Raw genomic sequence first — 20,027 nt, 5'->3', positions numbered from 1 at the left:
TTTCTGAGAAACTTCTTTGTGCTCTGTGAAATGAGCTCACAGAGTTACAGCTTTCCCCTCAAGAAGCTTTTCGCTAAGACAGTTCTTGTGGAATTGGCAAAGTGATATTTGGAAGTCCATAGAGGGCTATGGTGAAAAAGGAAATATCCTCAGATGAAATCTGGAAAGAAGCTTTCTGAGAAACTGCTTAGTGTTCTGTTAATTCATCTCACAGAGTTACATCTGTATTTCGTGGATCTCTTTGCTAGGCTTATTTCTGTGGAATCTGAGAACAGATATTTCGGATCCCTTTGAAGACTATAGGGCCAAAGGAAATATCCTCCGATAACAAAGAGAAAGAAGCTTTGTGAGAAATTTCTTTGTGTTCTATGTAATCATCTCACAGAGTTACAGCTTTCCCCTCAAGAAGCCTTTCGCTAAGACAGTTCTTGTGGAATTGGCAAAGTGATATTTGGAAGCCCATAGAGGGCTATGGTGAAAAAGGAAATATCCTCAGATGAAGTCTGGAAAGAAGCTTTCTGAGAAACTGCTTAGTGTTCTGTTAATTCATCTCACAGAGTTACATCTGTATTTCGTGGATCTCTTTGCTAGCCTTTTTTCTGTGGAATCTGACAACAGATATTTCGGATCCCTTTGAAGACTATAGGGCCAAAGGAAATATCCTCCGATAACTAAGAGAAAGAAGCTTTCTGAGAAACTTCTTTGTGTTCTGTGAAATCATCTCACAGAGTTACAGCTTTCCCCTCAAGAAGCCTTTCGCTAAGACAGTTCTTGTGGAATTGGCAAAGTGATATTTGGAAGCCCATAGAGGGCTATGGTGAAAAAGGAAATATCCTCCGATGAAATCTGGAAAGAAGCTTTCTGAGAAACTGCTCAGTGTTCTGTTAATTCATCTCACGGAGTTACATCTGTATTTCGTGGATCTCTTTGCTAGGCTTATTTCTGTGGAATCTGAGAACAGATATTTCGGATCCCTTTGAAGACTATAGGGCCAAAGGAAATATCCTCCGAAAACTAAGAGAAAGAAGCTTTCTGAGAAACTTCTTTGTGTTCTGTGAAATGAGCTCACAGAGTTACAGCTTTACCCTCAAGAAGCCTTTCGCTAGGACAGTTCTTGTGGAATTGGCAAAGTGATATTTGGAAGCCCATAGAGGGCTATGGTGAAAAAGGAAATATCCTCAGATGAAATCTGGAAAGAAGCTTTCTGAGAAACTGCTTAGTGTTCTGTTAATTCATCTCACAGAGTTACATCTGTATTTCGTGGATCTCTTTGCTAGCCTTGTTTCTGTGGAATCTGAGAACAGATATTTCGGATCCCTTTGAAGACTATAGCGCCAAAGGAAATATCCTCCGAAAACTAAGAGAAAGAAGCTTTCTGAGAAACTTCTTTGTGTTCTGTGAAATGAGCTCACAGAGTTACAGCTTTCCCCTCAAGAAGCCTTTCGCTAAGACAGTTCTTGTGGAATTGGCAAAGTGATATTTGGAAGTCCATAGAGGGCTATGGTGAAAAAGGAAATATCCTCAGATGAAATCTGGAAAGAAGCTTTCTGAGAAACTGCTTAGTGTTCTGTTAATTCATCTCACAGAGTTACATCTGTATTTCGTGGATCTCTTTGCTAGCCTTATTTCTGTGGAATCTGAGAACAGATATTTCGGATCCCTTTGAAGACTATAGGGCCAAAGGAAATATCCTCCGATAACAAAGAGAAAGAAGCTTTGTGAGAAATTTCTTTGTGTTCTATGTAATCATCTCACAGAGTTACAGCTTTCCCCTCTAGAAGCCTTTCGCTAAGACAGTTCTTGTGGAATTGGCAAAGTGATATTTGGAAGCCCATAGAGGGCTATGGTGAAAAAGGAAATATCCTCAGATGAAATCTGGAAAGAAGCTTTCTGAGAAACTGCTTAGTGTTCTGTTAATTCATCTCACAGAGTTACATCTGTATTTCGTGGATCACTTGGCTAGCCTTCTTTCTGTGGTATCTGACAACAGATATTTCGGATACCTTTGAAGACCATAGGGCCAAAGGAAATATCCTCCGATAACTAAGAGAAAGAAGCTTTCTCAGAAACTTCTTTGTGTTCTGTGAAATCATCTCACAGAGTTACAGCTTTCCCCTCAAGAAGCCTTTCGCTAAGACAGTTCTTGTGGAATTGGCAAAGTGATATTTGGAAGCCCATAGAGGGCTATGGTGAAAAAGGAAATATCCTCAGATGAAATCTGGAGAGAAGCTTTCTGAGAAACTGCTCAGTGTTCTGTTAATTCATCTCACAGAGTTACATCTGTATTTCGTGGATCTCTTTGCTAGGCTTATTTCTATGGAATCTGAGAACAGATATTTCGGATCCCTTTGAAGACTATACGGCCAAAGGAAATATCCTCCGATAACAAAGAAAAAGAAGCTTTCTGAGAAACTTCTTTGTGTTCTGTGAAATCATCTCACAGAGTTACAGCTTTCCCTTCAAGAAGCCTTTCGCTAAGACAGTTCTTGTGGAATTGGCAAAGTGATATTTGGAAGCCCATAGAGGGCTATGGTGAAAAAGGAAATATCCTCAGATGAAGTCTGGAAAGAAGCTTTCTGAGAAACTGCTTAGTGTTCTGTTAATTCATCTCACAGAGTTACATCTATATTTCGTGGATCTCTTTGCTAGCCTTTTTTCTGTGGAATCTGACAACAGATATTTCGGATCCCTTTGAAGACTATAGGGCCAAAGGAAATATCCTCCGATAACTAAGAGAAAGAAGCTTTCTGAGAAACTTCTTTGTGTTCTGTGAAATCATCTCACAGAGTTACAGCTTTCCCCTCAAGAAGCCTTTCGCTAAGACAGTTCTTGTGGAATTGGCAAAGTGATATTTGGAAGCCCATAGAGGGCTATGGTGAAAAAGGAAATATCCTCCGATGAAATCTGGAAAGAAGCTTTCTGAGAAACTGCTCAGTGTTCTGTTAATTCATCTCACGGAGTTACATCTGTATTTCGTGGATCTCTTTGCTAGGCTTATTTCTGTGGAATCTGAGAACAGATATTTCGGATCCCTTTGAAGACTATAGGGCCAAAGGAAATATCCTCCGATAACTAAGAGAAAGAAGCTTTCTGAGAAACTTCTTTGTGTTCTGTGAAATCATCTCACAGAGTTACAGCTTTCCCCTCAAGAAGCCTTTCGCTAAGACAGTTCTTGTGGAATTGGCAAAGTGATATTTGGAAGCCCATAGAGGGCTATGGTGAAAAAGGAAATATCCTCAGATGAAATCTGGAAAGAAGCTTTCTGAGAAACTGCTCAGTGTTCTGTTAATTCATCTCACAGAGTTACATCTGTATTTCGTGGATCACTTGGCTACCTTATTTCTGTGGAATCTGAGAACAGATATTTCGGATCCCTTTGAAGACTATAGGGCCAAAGGAAATATCCTCCGATAACTAAGAGAAAGAAGCTTTCTGAGAAACTTCTTGGTGTTCTGTGAAATCATCTCACAGAGTTACAGCTTTCCCCTCAAGAAGCCTTTCGCTAAGACAGTTCTTGTGGAATTGGCAAATTGATATTTGGAAGCCTATAGAGGGCTATGGTGAAAAAGGAAATATCCTCCGATGAAATCTGGAAAGAAGCTTTCTGAGAAACTGCTCAGTGTTCTGTTAATTTATCTCACAGAGTTACATCTGTATTTCGTGGATCTCTTTGCTAGGCTTATTTCTGTGGAATCTGAGAACAGATATTTCGGATCCCTTTGAAGACTATAGGGCCAAAGGAAATATCCTCCGTTAACAAAGAGAAAGAAGCTTTCTGAGAAACTACTTTGTGTTCTGTGAAATCATCTCACAGAGTTACAGCTTTCCCCTCAAGAAGCCTTTCGCTAAGACAGTTCTTGTGGAATTGGCAAAGTGATATTTGGAAGCCCATAGAGGGCTATGGTGAAAAAGGAAATATCCTCAGATGAAATCTGGAAAGAAGCTTTCTGAGAAACTGCTTAGTGTTCTGTTAATTCATCTCACAGAGTTACATCTGTATTTCGTGGATCTCTTTGCTAGGCTTATTTCTATGGAATCTGACAACAGATATTTCGGATCCCTTTGAAGACTATAGGGCCAAAGGAAATATCCTCCGATAACAAAGAAAAAGAAGCTTTCTGAGAAACTTCTTTGTGTTCTGTGAAATCATCTCACAGAGTTACAGCTTTCCCTTCAAGAATCTTTCGCTAAGACAGTTCTTGTGGAATTGGCAAACTGATATTTGGAAGCCCATAGAGGGCTATGGTGAAAAAGGAAATATCCTCAGATGAAATCTGGAAAGAAGCTTTCTGAGAAACTGCTTAGTGTTCTGTTAATTCATCTCACAGAGTTACATCTGTATTTCGTGGATCTCTTTGCTAGCCTTTTTTCTGTGGAATCTGACAACAGATATTTCGGATACCTTTGAAGACGATAGGGCCAAAGGAAATATCCTCCGATAACTAAGAGAAAGAAGCTTTCTGAGAAACGTCTTTGTGTTCTGTGAAATCATCTCACAGAGTTACAGCTTTCCCCTCAAGAAGCCTTTCGCTAAGACAGTTCTTGTGGAATTGGCAAAGTGATATTTGGAAGCCCATAGAGGGCTATGGTGAAAAAGGAAATATCCTCAGATGAAATCTGGAAAGAAGCTTTCTGAGAAACTGCTCAGTGTTCTGTTAATTCATCTCACAGAGTTACATCTGTATTTCGTGGATCACTTGGCTACCTTATTTCTGTGGAATCTGAGAACAGATATTTCGGATCCCTTTGAAGACTATAGGGCCAAAGGAAATATCCTCCGATAACTAAGAGAAAGAAGCTTTCTGAGAAACTTCTTGGTGTTCTGTGAAATCATCTCACAGAGTTACAGCTTTCCCCTCAAGAAGCCTTTCGCTAAGACAGTTCTTGTGGAATTGGCAAATTGATATTTGGAAGCCCATAGAGGGCTATGGTGAAAAAGGAAATATCCTCAGGTGAAATCTGGAAAGAAGCTTTCTGAGAAACTGCTCAGTGTTCTGTTAATTTATCTCACAGAGTTACATCTGTATTTCGTGGATCTCTTTGCTAGCCTTATTTCTGTGGAATCTGAGAACAGATATTTCGGATCCCTTTGAAGACTATAGGGCCAAAGGAAATATCCTCCGATAACAAAGAGAAAGAAGCTTTCTGAGAAACTTCTTTGTGTTCTGTGAAATCATCTCACAGAGTTACAGCTTTCCCCTCAAGAAGCCTTTCGCTAAGACAGTTCTTGTGGAATTGGCAAAGTGATATTTGGAAGCCCATAGAGGGCTATGGTGAAAAAGGAAATATCCTCAGATGAAATCTGGAAAGAAGCTTTCTGAGAAACTGCTCAGTGTTCTGTTAATTCATCTCACAGAGTTACATCTGTATTTCGTGGATCTCTTTGCTAGGCTTATTTCTGTGGAATCTGAGAACAGATATTTCGGATCCCTTTGAAGACTATAGGGCCAAAGGAAATATCCTCCGATAACAAAGAAAAAGAAGCTTTCTGAGAAACTTCTTTGTGTTCTGTGAAATCATCTCACAGAGTTACAGCTTTCCCTTCAAGAATCTTTCGCTAAGACCGTTCTTGTGGAATTGGCAAACTGATATTTGGAAGCCCATAGAGGGCTATGGTGAAAAAGGAAATATCCTCAGATGAAATCTGGAAAGAAGCTTTCTGAGAAACTGCTTAGTGTTCTGTTAATTCATCTCACAGAGTTACATCTGTATTTCGTGGATCTCTTTGCTAGCCTTTTTTCTGTGGAATCTGACAACAGATATTTCGGATACCTTTGAAGACGATAGGGCCAAAGGAAATATCCTCCGATAACTAAGAGAAAGAAGCTTTGTGAGAAATTTCTTTGTGTACTATGTAATCATCTCACAGAGTTACAGCTTTCCCCTCAAGAAGCCTTTCGCTAAGACAGTTCTTGTGGAATTGGCAAAGTGATATTTGGAAGCACATAGAGGGCTATGGTGAAAAAGGAAATATCCTCAGGTGAAATCTGGAAAGAAGCTTTCTGAGAAACTGCTCAGTGTTCTGTTAATTTATCTCCCAGAGTTACATCTGTATTTCGTGGATCTCTTTGCTAGCCTTATTTCTGTGGAATCTGAGAACAGATATTTCGGATCCCTTTGAAGACTATAGGGCCAAAGGAAATATCCTCCGATAACAAAGAGAAAGAAGCTTTCTGAGAAACTTCTTTGTGTTCTGTGAAATCATCTCACAGAGTTACAGCTTTCCCCTCAAGAAGCCTTTCGCTAAGACAGTTCTTGTGGAATTGGCAAAGTGATATTTGGAAGCCCATAGAGGGCTATGGTGAAAAAGGAAATATCCTCAGATGAAATCTGGAAAGAAGCTTTCTGAGAAACTGCTCAGTGTTCTGTTAATTCATCTCACAGAGTTACATCTGTATTTCGTGGATCTCTTTGCTAGGCTTATTTCTATGGAATCTGACAACAGATATTTCGGATCCCTTTGAAGACTATAGGGCCAAAGGAAATATCCTCCGATAACAAAGAAAAAGAAGCTTTCTGAGAAACTTCTTTGTGTTCTGTGAAATCATCTCACAGAGTTACAGCTTTCCCTTCAAGAATCTTTCGCTAAGACAGTTCTTGTGGAATTGGCAAACTGATATTTGGAAGCCCATAGAGGGCTATGGTGAAAAAGGAAATATCCTCAGATGAAATCTGGAAAGAAGCTTTCTGAGAAACTGCTTAGTGTTCTGTTAATTCATCTCACAGAGTTACATCTGTATTTCGTGGATCTCTTTGCTAGCCTTTTTTCTGTGGAATCTGACAACAGATATTTCGGATACCTTTGAAGACGATAGGGCCAAAGGAAATATCCTCCGATAACTAAGAGAAAGAAGCTTTGTGAGAAATTTCTTTGTGTACTATGTAATCATCTCACAGAGTTACAGCTTTCCCCTCAAGAAGCCTTTCGCTAAGACAGTTCTTGTGGAATTGGCAAAGTGATATTTGGAAGCACATAGAGGGCTATGGTGAAAAAGGAAATATCCTCCGATGAAATCTGGAAAGAAGCTTTCTGAGAAACTACTTAGTGTTCTCTTAATTCATCTCACAGAGTTACATCTATATTTCGTGGATCTCTTTGCTAGCCTTATTTCTGTGGAATCTGAGAACAGATATTTCGGATCCCTTTGAAGACTATAGGGCCAAAGGAAATATCCTCCGAAAACTAAGAGAAAGAAGCTTTCTGATAAACTTCTTTGTGTTCTGTGAAATCATCTCACAGAGTTACAGCTTTCCCCTCAAGAAGCCTTTCGCTAAGACAGTTCTTGTGGAATTGGCAAAGTGATATTTGGAAGCCCATAGAGGGCTATGGTGAAAAAGGAAATATCCTCCGATGAAATCTGTAAAGAAGCTTTCTGAGAAACTGCTTAGTGTTCTGTTAATTCATCTCACAGAGTTACATCTATATTTCGTGGATCTCTTTGCTAGCATTATTTCTGTGGAATCTGAGAACAGATATTTCGGATCCCTTTGAAGAGTATAGGGCCAAAGGAAATATCCTCCGATAACTAAGAGAAAGAAGCTTTGTGAGAAATTTCTTTGTGTTCTATGTAATCATCTCACAGAGTTACAGCTTTCCCCTCAAGAAGCCTTTCGCTAAGACAGTTCTTGTGGAATTGGCAAAGTGATATTTGGAAGCCCATAGAGGGCTATGGTGAAAAAGGAAATATCCTCCGATGAAATCTGGAAAGAAGCTTTCTGAGAAACTACTTAGTGTTCTGTTAATTCATCTCACAGAGTTACATCTATATTTCGTGGCTCTCTTTGCTAGCCTTATTTCTGTGGAATCTGAGAACAGATATTTCGGATCCCTTTGAAGACTATAGGGCCAAAGGAAATATCCTTCGAAAACTAAGAGAAAGAAGCTTTCTGAGAAACTTCTTTGTGTTCTGTGAAATGAGCTCACAGAGTTACAGCTTTCCCCTCAAGAAGCCTTTCGCTAAGATAGTTCTTGTGGAATTGGCAAAGTGATATTTGGAAGCCCATAGAGGGCTATGGTGAAAAAGGAAATATCCTCCGATGAAATCTGGAAAGAAGCTTTCTGAGAAACTGCTTAGTGTTCTGTTAATTCATCTCACAGAGTTACATCTATATTTCGTGGATCTCTTTGCTAGCCTTATTTCTGTGGAATCTGAGAACAGATATTTCGGATCCCTTTGAAGACTATAGGGCCAAAGGAAATATCCTCCGAAAACTAAGAGAAAGAAGCTTTCTGATAAACTTCTTTGTGTTCTGTGAAATCATCTCACAGAGTTACAGCTTTCCCCTCAAGAAGCCTTTCGCTAAGACAGTTCTTGTGGAATTGGCAAAGTGATATTTGGAAGCCCATAGAGGGCTATGGTGAAAAAGGAAATATCCTCAGATGAAATCTGGAAAGAAGCTTTCTGAGAAACTGCTCAGTGTTCTGTTAATTCATCTCACAGAGTTACATCTGTATTTGGTGGATCTCTTTGCTAGGCTTATTTCTGTGGAATCTGAGAACAGATATTTCGGATCCCTATGAAGACTATAGGGCCAAAGGAAATATCCTCGGATAACAAAGAAAAAGAAGCTTTCTGAGAAACTTCTTTGTGTTCTGTGAAATCATCTCACAGAGTTACAACTTCCCCCTCAAGAAGCGTTTCGCTAAGACAGTTCTTGTGGAATTGGCAAATTGATATTTGGAAGCCCATAGAGGGCTATGGTGAAAAAGGAAATATCCTCAGATGAAATCTGGAAAGAAGCTTTCTGAGAAACTGCTCAGTGTTCTGTTAATTCATCTAACAGAGTTACATCTGTATTTCGTGGATCTCTTTGCTAGGCTTATTTCTGTGGAATCTGAGAACAGATATTTCGGATCCCTTTGAAGACTATAGGGCCAAAGGAAATATCCTCCGATAACAAAGAGAAAGAAGCTTTCTGAGAAACTTCTTTGTGTTCTGTGAAATCATCTCACAGAGTTACAGCTTTCCCCTCAAGAAGCCTTTCGCTAAGACAGTTCTTGTGGAATTCGCCAAGTGATATTTGCAAGCCCATAGAGGGCTATGGTGAAAAAGGAAATATCCTCCGATGAAATCTGGAAAGAAGCTTTCTGAGAAACTTCTTAGTGTTCTGTTAATTCATCTCACAGAGTTACATCTATATTTCGTGGATCTCTTTGCTAGCCTTATTTCTGTGGAATCTGAGAACAGATATTTCGGATCCCTTTGAAGACTATAGGGCCAAAGGAAATATCCTCCGAAAACTAAGAAAAAGAAGCTTTCTGAGAAACTTCTTTGTGTTCTGTGAAATGAGCTCACAGAGTTACAGCTTTCCCCTCAAAAAGCCTTTCGCTAAGATAGTTCTTGTGGAATTGGCAAAGTGATATTTGGAAGCCCATAGAGGGCTATGGTGAAAAAGGAAATATCCTCCGATGAAATCTGGAAAGAAGCTTTCTGAGAAACTGCTTAGTGTTCTGTTAATTCATCTCACAGAGTTACATCTGTATTTCGTGGATCTCTTTGCTAGCCTTATTTCTGTGGAATCTGAGAACAGATATTTCGGATCCCTTTGAAGACTATAGGGCCAAAGGAAATATCCTCCGAAAACTAAGAGAAAGAAGCTTTCTGAGAAACTTCTTTGTGTTCTGTGAAATGAGCTCACAGAGTTACAGCTTTCCCCTCAAGAAGCCTTTCGCTAAGACATTTCTTGCGGAATTGGCAAAGTGATATTTGGAAGCCCATAGCGGGCTATTGTGAAAAAGGAAATATCCTCAGATGAAATCTGGAAGGAAGCTTTCTGAGAAACTGCTTTGTGTTCTGTTAATTCATCTCACAGAGTTACATCTGTATTTCGTGGATCACTTGGCTAGCCTTATTTCTGTGGAATCTGAGAACAGATATTTCGGATCCCTTTGAAGACTATAGGGCCAAAGGAAATATCCTCCGATAACAAAGAGAAAGAAGCTTTGTGAGAAATTTCTTTGTGTTCTGTGTAATCATCTCACAGAGTTACAGCTTTCCCCTCAAGAAGCCTTTCGCTAAGACAGTTCTTGTGGAATTGGCAAAGTGATATTTGGAAGCCCATAGAGGGCTATTGTGAAAAAGGAAATATCCTCAGATGAAATCTGGAAAGAAGCTTTCTGAGAAACTGCTTAGTGTTCTGTTAATTCATCTCAAAGAGTTACATCTGTATTTCGTGGATCACTTGGCTAGCCTTATTTCTGTGGAATCTGACAACAGATATTTCGGATACCTTTGAAGACCATAGGGCCAAAGGAAATATCCTCCGATAACTAAGAGAAAGAAGCTTTCTCAGAAACTACTTTGTGTTCTGTGAAATCATCTCACATAGTTACAGCTTTCCCCTCAAGAAGCCTTTCGCTAAAACAGTTCTTGTGGAATTGGCAAAGTGATATTTGGAAGCCCATAGAGGGCTATGGTGAAAAAGGAAATATCCTCAGATGAAATCTGGAAAGAAGCTTTCTGAGAAACTGCTCAGTGTTCTGTTAATTCATCTCACAGAGTTACACCTGTATTTCGTGGATCTCTTTGCTAGGCTTATTTCTATGGAATCTTAGAACAGATATTTCGGATCCCTTTGAAGACTATAGGGCCAAAGGAAATATCCTCCGATAACAAAGAAAAAGAAGCTTTCTGAGAAACTTCTTTGTGTTCTGTGAAATCATCTCACAGAGTTACACCTTTCCCTTCAAGAAACCTTTCGCTAAGACAGTTCTTGTGGAATTGGCAAAGTGATATTTGGAAGCCCTTAGAGGGCTATGGTGAAAAAGGAAATATCCTCAGATGAAATCTGGAAAGAAGCTTCTGAGAAACTGCTTAGTGTTCTGTTAATTCATCTCACAGAGTTACATCTGTATTTCGTGGATCTCTTTGCTAGCCTTTTTTCTGTGGAATCTGACAACAGATATTTCGGATCCCTTTGAAGACTATAGGGCCAAAGGAAATATCCTCCGATAACTAAGAGAAAGAAGCTTTCTGAGAAACTTCTTTGTGTTCTGTGAAATCATCTCACAGAGTTACAGCTTTCCCCTCAAGAAGCCTTTCGCTAAGACAGTTCTTGTGGAATTGGCAAAGTGATATTTGGAAGCCCATAGAGGGCTATGGTGAAAAAGGAAATATCCTCCGATGAAATCTGGAAAGAAGCTTTCTGAGAAACTGCTCAGTGTTCTGTTAATTCATCTCACAGAGTTACATCTGTATTTCGTGGATCTCTTTGCTAGGCTTATTTCTGTGGAATCTGAGAACAGATATTTCGGATCCCTTTGAAGACTATAGGGCCAAAGGAAATATCCTCCGAAAACTAAGAGAAAGAAGCTTTCTGATAAACTTCTTTGTGTTCTGTGAAATGAGCTCACAGAGTTACAGCTTTCCCCTCAAGAAGCCTTTCGCTAAGACAGTTCTTGTGGAATTGGCAAAGTGATATTTGGAAGCCCATGGAGGGCTATGGTGAAAAAGGAAATATCCTCAGATGAAATCTGGAAAGAAGCTTTCTGAGAAACTGGTTAGTGTTCTGTTAATTCATCTCACAGAGTTACATCTGTATTTCGTGGATCACTTGGCTAGCCTTATTTCTGTGGAATCTGACAACAGATATTTCGGATACCTTTGAAGACCATAGGGCCAAAGGAAATATCCTCCGATAACTAAGAGAAAGAAGCTTTCTCAGAAACTTCTTTGTGTTCTGTGAAATCATCTCACAGAGTTACAGCTTTCCCCTCAAGAAGCCTTTCGCTAAGACAGTTCTTGTGGAATTGGCAAAGTGATATTTGGAAGCCCATAGAGGGCTATGGTGAAAAAGGAAATATCCTCAGATGAAATCTGGAAAGAAGCTTTCTGAGAAACTGCTCAGTGTTCTGTTAATTCATCTCACAGAGTTACATCTGTATTTCGTGGATCTCTTTGCTAGGCTTATTTCTATGGAATCTGAGAACAGATATTTCGGATCCCTTTGAAGACTATAGGGCCAAAGGAAATATCCACCGATAACAAAGAAAAAGAAGCTTTGTGAGAAACTTCTTTGTGTTCTGTGAAATCATCTCACAGAGTTACAGCTTTCCCTTCAAGAAGCCTTTCGCTAAGACAGTTCTTGTGGAATTGGCAAAGTGATATTTGGAAGCCCATAGAGGGCTATGGTGAAAAAGGAAATATCCTCAGATGAAATCTGGAAAGAAGCTTTCTGAGAAACTGCTTAGTGTTCTGTTAATTCATCTCACAGAGTTACATCTGTATTTCGTGGATCTCTTTGCTAGCCTTTTTTCTGTGGAATCTGACAACAGATATTTCGTATCCCTTTGAAGACTACAGGGCCAAAGGAAATATCCTCCGATAACTAAGAGAAAGAAGCTTTCTGAGAAACTTCTTTGTGTTCTGTGAAATCATCTCACAGAGTTACAGCTTTCCCCTCAAGAAGCCTTTCGCTAAGACAGTTCTTGTGGAATTGGCAAAGTGATATTTGGAAGACCATAGTGGGCTAAGGTGAAAAAGGAAATATCCTCCGATGAAATCTGGAAAGAAGCTTTCTGAGAAACTGCTCAGTGTTCTGTTAATTCATCTCACAGAGTTACATCTGTATTTCGTGGATCTCTTTGCTAGGCTTATTTCTGTGGAATCTGAGAACAGATATTTCGGATCCCTTTGAAGACTATAGGGCCAAAGGAAATATCCTCCGATAACAAAGAGAAAGAGGCTTTCTGAGAAACTTCTTTGTGTTCTGTGAAATCATCTCACAGAGTTACAGCTTTCCCCTCAAGAAGCCTTTCGCTAAGACAGTTCTTGTGGAATTGGCAAAGTGATATTTGGAAGCCCATAGAGGGCTATTTTGAAAAAGGAAATATCCTCAGATGAAATCTGGAAAGAAGCTTTCTGAGAAACTGCTTAGTGTTCTGTTAATTCATCTCACAGAGTTACATCTGTATTTCGTGGATCTCTTTGCTAGCCTTATTTCTGTGGAATCTGAGAACAGATATTTCGGATCCCTTTGAAGACTACAGGGCCAAAGGAAATATCCTCCGATAACAAAGAGAAAGAAGCTTTGTGAGAAATTTCTTTGTGTTCTATGTAATCATCTCACAGAGTTACAGCTTTCCCCTCAAGAAGCCTTTCGCTAAGACAGTTCTTGTGGAATTGGCAAAGTGATATTTGGAAGCCCATAGAGGGCTATGGTGAAAGAGGAAATATCCTCAGATGAAATCTGGAAAGAAGCTTTCTGAGAAACTGCTTAGTGTCCTGTTAATTCATCTCACAGAGTTACATCTGTATTTCGTGGATCACTTGGCTAGACTTATTTCTGTGGAATCTGACAACAGATATTTCGGATACCTTTGAAGACCATAGGGCCAAAGGAAATATCCTCCGATAACTAAGAGAAAGAAGCTTTCTCAGAAACTTCTTTGTGTTCTGTGACATCATCTCACAGAGTTACAGCTTTCCCCTCAAGAAGCCTTTCGCTAAGACAGTTCTTGTGGAATTGGCAAAGTGATATTTGGAAGCCCATAGAGGGCTATTGTGAAAAAGGAAATATCCTCAGATGAAATCTGGAAAGAAGCTTTCTGAGAAACTGCTCAGTGTTCTGTTAGTTCATCTCACAGAGTTACATCTGTATTTCGCGGATCTCTTTGCTAGGCTTATTTCTATGGAATCTGAGAACAGATATTTCGGATCCCATTGAAGACTATAGGGCCAAAGGAAATATCCTCCGATAACAAAGAAAAAGAAGCTTTCTGAGAAACTTCTTTGTGTTCTGTGAAATCATCTCACAGAGTTACAGCTTTCCCTTCAAGAAACCTTTCGCTAAGACAGTTCTTGTGGAATTGGCAAAGTGATATTTGGAAGCCCATAGAGGGCTATGGTGGAAAAGGAAATATCCTCAGATGAAATCTGGAAAGAAGCTTTCTGAGAAACTGCTTAGTGTTCTGTTAATTCATCTCACAGAGTTACATCTGTATTTCGTGGATCTCTTTGCTAGCCTTTTTTCTGTGGAATCTGACAACAGATATTTCGGATCCCTTTGAAGACTATAGGGCCAAAGGAAATATCCTCCGATAACTAAGAGAAAGAAGCTTTCTGAGAAACTTCTTTGTGTTCTGTGAAATGAGCTCACAGAGTTACAGCTTTCCCCTCAAGAAGCCTTTCGCTAAGACAGTTCTTGTGGAATTGGCAAAGTGATATTTGGAAGCCCATAGAGGGCTAAGGTGAAAAAGGAAATATCTTCCGATGAAATCTGGAAAGAAGCTTTCTGAGAAACTGCTTAGTGTTCTGTTAATTCATCTCACAGAGTTAAATCTATATTTCGTGGATCTCTTTGCTAGCCTTATTTCTGTGGAATCTGAGAACAGATATTTCGGATCCCTTTGAAGACTATAGGGCCAAAGGAAATATCCTCCGATAACTAAGAGAAAGAAGCTTTGTGAGAAATTTCTTTGTGTTCTATGTAATCATCTCACAGAGTTACAGCTTTCCCCTCAAGAAGCCTTTCGCTAAGACAGTTCTTGTGGAATTGGCAAAGTGATATTTGGAAGCCCATAGAGGGCTATGGTGAAAAAGGAAATATCCTCAGATGAAATCTGGAAAGAAGCTTTCTGAGAAACTGCTCAGTGTTCTGTTAATTCATCTCACAGAGTTACATCTGTATTTCGTGGATCTCTTTGCTAGGCTTATTTCTGTGGAATCTGAAAACAGATATTTCGGATCCCTATGAAGACTATAGGGCCAAAGGAAATATCCTCGGATAACAAAGAAAAAGAAGCTTTCTGAGAAACTTCTTTGTGTTCTGTGAAATCATCTCACAGAGTTACAGCTTCCCCCTCAAGAAGCGTTTCGCTAAGACAGTTCTTGTGGAATTGGCAAATTGATATTTGGAAGCCCATAGAGGGCTATGGTGAAAAAGGAAATATCCTCAGATGAAATCTGGAAAGAAGCTTTCTGAGAAACTGCTCAGTGTTCTGTTAATTCATCTCACAGAGTTACATCTGTATTTCGTGGATCTCTTTGCTAGGCTTATTTCTGTGGAATCTGAGAACAGATATTTCGGATCCCTTTGAAGACTATAGGGCCAAAGGAAATATCCTCCGATAACAAAGAGAAAGAAGCTTTCTGAGAAACTTCTTTGTGTTCTGTGATATCATCTCACAGAGTTACAGCTTTCCTCTCAAGAAGCCTTTCGCTAAGACAGTTCTTGTGGAATTCGCCTAGTGATATTTGGAAGCCCATAGAGGGCTATGGTGAAAAAGGAAATATCCTCCGATGAAATCTGGAAAGAAGCTTTCTGAGAAACTTCTTAGTGTTCTGTTAATTCATCTCACAGAGTTACATCTATATTTCGTGGATCTCTTTGCTAGCCTTATTTCTGTGGAATCTGAGAACAGATATTTCGGATCCCTTTGAAGACTATAGGGCCAAAGGAAATATCCTCCGAAAACTAAAAGAAAGAAGCTTTCTGAGAAACTTCTTTGTGTTCTGTGAAATGAGCTCACAGAGTTACAGCTTTCCCCTCAAGAAGCCTTTCGCTAAGATAGTTCTTGTGGAATTGGCAAAGTGATATTTGGAAGCCCATAGAGGGCTATGGTGAAAAAGGAAATATCCTCCGATGAAATCTGGAAAGAAGCTTTCTGAGAAACTGCTTAGTGTTCTGTTAATTCATCTCACAGAGTTACATCTATATTTCGTGGATCTCTTTGCTAGCCCTATTTCTGTGGAATCTGAGAACAGATATTTCGGATCCCTTTGAAGACTATAGGGCCAAAGGAAATATCCTCCGAAAACTAAGAGAAAGAAGCTTTCTGAGAAACTTCTTTGTGTTCTGTGAAATGAGCTCACAGAGTTACAGCTTTCCCCTCAAGAAGCCTTTCGCTAAGACAGTTCTTGTGGAATTGGCAAAGTGATATTTGGAAGCCCATAGAGGGCTATTGTGAAAAAGGAAATATCCTCAGATGAAATCTGGAAGGAAGCTTTCTGAGAAACTGCTTTGTGTTCTGTTAATTCATCTCACAGAGTTACATCTGTATTTCGTGGATCACTTCGCTAGCCTTATTTCTGTGGAATCTGAGAACAGATATTTCGGATCCCTTTGAAGACTATAGGGCCAAAGGAAATATCCTCCGATAACAAAGAGAAAGAAGCTTTGTGAGAAATTTCTTTGTGTTCTATGTAATCATCTCACAGAGTTACAGCTTTCCCCTCAAGAAGCCTTTCGCTAAGACAGTTCTTGTGGAATTGGCAAAGTTATATTTGGAAGCCCATAGAGGGCTATGGTGAAAAAGGAAATATCCTCAGATGAAATCTGGAAAGAAGCTTTCTGAGAAACTGCTTAGTGTTCTGTTAAATCATCTCACAGAGTTACATCTGTATTTCGTGGATCACTTGGCTAGCCTTATTTCTGTGGAATCTGACAACAGATATTTCGGATACCTTTGAAGACCATAGGGCCAAAGGAAATATCCTCCGATAACTAAGAGAAAGAAGCTTTCGCAGAAACTACTTTGTGTTCTGTGAAATCATCTCACAGAGTTACAGCTTTCCCCTCAAGAAGCCTTTCGCTAAAACAGTTCTTGTGGAATTGGCAAAGTGATATTTGGAAGCCGATAGAGGGCTATGGTGAAAAAGGAAATATCCTCAGATGAAATCTGGAAAGAAGCTTTCTGAGAAACTGCTCAGTGTTCTGTTAATTCATCTCACAGAGTTACATCTGTATTTCGTGGATCTCTTTGCTAGGCTTATTTCTATGGAATCTGAGAACAGATATTTCGGATCCCTTTGAAGACTATAGGGCCAAAGGAAATATCCTCCGATAACAAAGAAAAAGAAGCTTTCTGAGAAACTTCTTTGTGTTCTGTGAAATCATCTCACAGAGTTACAGCTTTCCCTTCAAGAAGCCTTTCGCTAAGACAGTTCTTGTGGAATTGGCAAAGTGATATTTGGAAGCCCATAGAGGGCTATGGTGAAAAAGGAAATATCCTCAGATGAAATCTGGAAAGAAGCTTTCTGAGAAACTGCTTAGTGTTCTGTTAATTCATCTCACAGAGTTACATCTGTATTTCGTGGATCTCTTTGCTAGTCTTTTTTCTGTGGAATCTGACAACAGATATTTCGGATCCCTTTGAAGACTATAGGGCCAAAGGAAATATCCTCCGATAACTAAGAGAAAGAAGCTTTCTGAGAAACTTCTTTGTGTTCTGTGAAATCATCTCACAGAGTTACAGCTTTCCCCTCAAGAAGCCTTTCGCTAAGACAGTTCTTGTGGAATTGGCAAAGTGATATTTGGAAGCCCATAGAGGGCTATGGTGAAAAAGGAAACATCCTCAGATGAAATCTGGAAAGAAGCTTTCTGAGAAACTGCTCAGTGTTCTGTTAATTCATCTCACAGAGTTACATCTGTATTTCGTGGATCTCTTTGCTAGCCTTATTTCTGTGGAATCTGAGAACAGATATTTCGGATCCCTTTGAAGACTATAGGGCCAAAGGAAATATCCTCCGAAAACTAAGAAAAAGAAGCTTTCTGAGAAACTTCTTTGTGTTCTGTGAAATGAGCTCAGAGAGTTACAGCTTTCCCCTCAAGAAGCCTTTCGCTAAGACAGTTCTTGTGGAATTGGCAAAGTGATATTTGGAAGCCCTTAGAGGGCTATGATGAAAAAGGAAATATCCACAGATGAAATCTGGAAAGAAGCTTTCTGAGAAACTGCTTAGTGTTCTGTTAATTCATCTCACAGAGTTACATCTGTATTTCGTGGATCACTTGGCTAGCCTTATTTCTGTGGAATCTGACAACAGATATTTCGGATACCTTTGAAGACCATAGGGCCAAAGGAAATATCCTCCGATAACTAAGTGAAAGAAGCTTTCTCAGAAACTTCTTTGTGTTCTGTGAAATCATCTCACAGAGTTACAGCTTTCCCCTCAAGAAGCCTTTTGCTAAGACAGTTCTTGTGGAATTGGCAAAGTGATATTTGGAAGCCCATAGAGGGCTATGGTGAAAAAGGAAATATCCTCAGATGAAATCTGGAAAGAAGCTTTCTGAGAAACTGCTCAGTGTTCTGTTAATTCATCTCACAGAGTTACATCTGTATTTCCTGGATCTCTTTGCTGGGCTTATTTCTATGGAATCTGAGAACAGATATTTCGGATCCCTTTGAAGACTATAGGGCCAAAGGAAATATCCTCCGAAAACTAAGAGAAAGAAGCTTTCTGAGAAACTTCTTTGTGTTCTGTGAAATGAGCTCACAGAGTTACAGCTTTCCCCTCAAGAAGCCTTTCGCTAAGACAGTTCTTGTGGAATTGGCAAAGTGATATTTGGAAGCCCATAGAGGGCTATGGTGAAAAAGGAAATATCCTCAGATGAAATCTGGAAAGAATCTTTCTGAGAAACTGCTTAGTGTTCTGTTAATTCATCTCACAGAGTTACATGTGTATTTCGTGGATCACTTGGGTAGCCTTATTTCTGTGGAATCTGACAACAGATATTTCGTATACCTTTGAAGACCATAGGGCCAAAGGAAATATCCTCCGATAACTAAGAGAAGGAAGCTTTCTCAGAAACTTCTTTGTGTTCTGTGAAATCATCTCACAGAGTTACAGCTTTCCCCTCAAGAAGCCTTTCGCTAAGACAGTTCTTGTGGAATTGGCAAAGTGATATTTGGAAGCCCATAGAGGGCTATGGTGAAAAAGGAAATATCCTCAGATGAAATCTGGAAAGAAGCTTTCTGAGAAACTGCTCAGTGTTCTGTTAATTCATCTCACAGAGTTACATCTGTATTTCGTCGATCTCTTTGCTAGGCTTATTTCTATGGAATCTGAGAACAGATATTTCGGATCCCTTTGAAGACTATAGGGCCAAAGGAAATATCCTCCGATAACAAAGAAAAAGAAGCTTTCTGAGAAACTTCTTTGTGTTCTGTGAAATCATCTCACAGAGTTACAGCTTTCCCCTCAAGAAGCCTTTCGCTAAGACAGTTCTTGTGGAATTGGCAAAGTGATATTTGGAAGCCCATAGAGGGCTATGGTGAAAAAGGAAATATCCTCAGATGAAATCTGGAAAGAAGCTTTCTGAGAAACTGCTTAGTGTTCTGTTAATTCATCTCACAGAGTTACATCTGTATTTCGTGGATCTCTTTGCTAGCCTTATTTCTGTGGAATCTGAGAACAGATATTTCGGATCCCTTTGAAGACTATAGGGCCAAAGGAAATATCCTCCGATAACAAAGAAAAAGAAGCTTTCTGAGAAACTTCTTTGTGTTCTGTGAAATCATCTCACAGAGTTACAGCTTTCCCTTCAAGAAGCCTTTCGCTAAGACAGTTCTTGTGGAACTGGCAAAGTGATATTTGGAAGCCCATAGAGGGCTATGGTGAAAAAGGAAATATCCTCAGATGAAATCTGGAAAGAAGCTTTCTGAGAAACTGCTTAGTGTTCTGTTAATTCATCTCACAGAGTTACATCTGTATTTCGTGGATCTCTTTGCTAGCCTTTTTTCTGTGGAATCTGACAACAGATATTTCGGATCCCTTTGAAGACTATAGGGCCAAAGGAAATATCCTCCGATAACTAAGAGAAAGAAGCTTTCTCAGAAACTTCTTTGTGTTCTGTGAAATCATCTCACAGAGTTACAGCTTTCCCCTCAAGAAGCCTTTCGCTAAGACAGTTCTTGTGGAATTGGCAAAGTGATATTGGGAAGCCCATAGAGGGCTTTGGTGAAAAAGGAAATATCCTCAGATGAAATCTGGAAAGAAGCTTTCTGAGAAACTGCTCAGTGTTCTGTTAATTCATCTCACAGAGTTACATCTGTATTTCGTGGATCTCTTTGCTAGGCTTATTTCTATGGAATCTGAGAACAGATATTTCGGATCCCTTTGAAGACTATAGGGCCAAAGGAAATATCCTCCGATAACAAAGAAAAAGAAGCTTTCTGAGAAACTTCTTTGTGTTCTGTGAAATCATCTCACAGAGTTACAGCTTTCCCTTCAAGAAGCCTTTCGCTAAGACAGTTCTTGTGGAATTGGCAAAGTGATATTTGGAAGCCCATAGAGGGCTATGGTGAAAAA

The sequence above is a fragment of the Macaca mulatta genome, chromosome 5, assembly GCF_049350105.2.
Source record: "Macaca mulatta isolate MMU2019108-1 chromosome 5, T2T-MMU8v2.0, whole genome shotgun sequence".
Taxonomy (NCBI): domain Eukaryota; kingdom Metazoa; phylum Chordata; class Mammalia; order Primates; family Cercopithecidae; genus Macaca; species Macaca mulatta.
The sequence above is the reverse complement of the archived record's forward strand: the minus strand, read 5'-3'. Positions refer to the sequence as shown.